The following is a 1,368-nucleotide window of genomic DNA, read 5'->3' as shown; positions in this document are numbered from 1 at the left end:
ATAGTCCTTTAAAGCTGTACGGGATGGGGTCATAAAAGTATTATTGTGTAATAAAATATACAGTGCATTGGCATATACACAAGCGGTATATCTTTCAAATAGAAAAAAATTACAAAACATTTTTCATATCGCCACTATGAGGAATGAGACTTTCAGACAAAGCAATCTTACCTTCTTCTTCCCTTCACGAAAGAAGTGGCATGAAAACAAAATAAATATTTAATTAGTTTGATATAGTGGAAGGTTTTGAAACAGGAAATATATGTAGTAATAATAATACATATGATACTCACTGCACTTCCTCCACTTCTTCTGTGTCTGACATTTTGTCTTTTTTGAACCCTAAAATACAAGAGAAAACCTTTACTTGAGTACAAGATATGGCTATAAGAGTAAGCCATACGGGATAAAAACACATTGTGGACTAGGCTACTATCATCACCTCCCAGCACTAAATCTCTCTCACACAGTACTAAATCTCTCTCACACAGTACTACATCTCTCTCACACAGCACTAAATCTCTATCACACAGTACTAAATCTCTCTCACACAGTACTAAATCTCTCTCACACAGCACTAAATCTCTCTCACACAGTACTAAATCTCTCTCACACAGTATTAAATTTACATTTACATTTACATTTAAGTCATTTAGCAGACGCTCTTATCCAGAGCGACTTACAAATTGGTGCATTCACCTTATGACATCCAGTGGAACAGTAGTGCATCTAAATCTTTTAAGGGGGAGGGGGGGTGAGAGGGATTACTTTATCCTATCCTAGGTATTCCTTAAAGAGGTGGGGTTTCAGGTGTCTCCGGAAGGTGGTGATTGACTCCGCTGTCCTGGCGTCGTGAGGGAGTTTGTTCCACCATTGGGGGGCCAGAGCAGCGAACAGTTTTGACTGGGCTGAGCGGGAACTGTACTTCCTCAGTGGTAGGGAGGCGAGCAGGCCAGAGGTGGATGAACGCAGTGCCCTTGTTTGGGTGTAGGGCCTGATCAGAGCCTGGAGGTACTGAGGTGCCGTTCCCCTCACAGCTCCGTAGGCAAGCACCATGGTCTTGTAGCGGATGCGAGCTTCAACTGGAAGCCAGTGGAGGGAGCGGAGGAGCGGGGTGACGTGAGAGAACTTGGGAAGGTTGAACACCAGACGGGCTGCGGCGTTCTGGATGAGTTGTAGGGGTTTAATGGCACAGGCAGGGAGCCCAGCCAACAGCGAGTTGCAGTAATCCAGACGGGAGATGACAAGTGCCTGGATTAGGACCTGCGCCGCTTCCTGTGTGAGGCAGGGTCGTACTCTGCGGATGTTGTAGAGCATGAACCTACAGGAACGGGCCACCGCCTTGATGTTAGTTGAGAACGACAGGGT

The sequence above is a fragment of the Oncorhynchus nerka genome, linkage group LG9a (assembly GCF_034236695.1).
Source record: "Oncorhynchus nerka isolate Pitt River linkage group LG9a, Oner_Uvic_2.0, whole genome shotgun sequence".
NCBI classification, from domain to species: Eukaryota; Metazoa; Chordata; class Actinopteri; order Salmoniformes; family Salmonidae; genus Oncorhynchus; species Oncorhynchus nerka.
The sequence above is the reverse complement of the archived record's forward strand: the minus strand, read 5'-3'. Positions refer to the sequence as shown.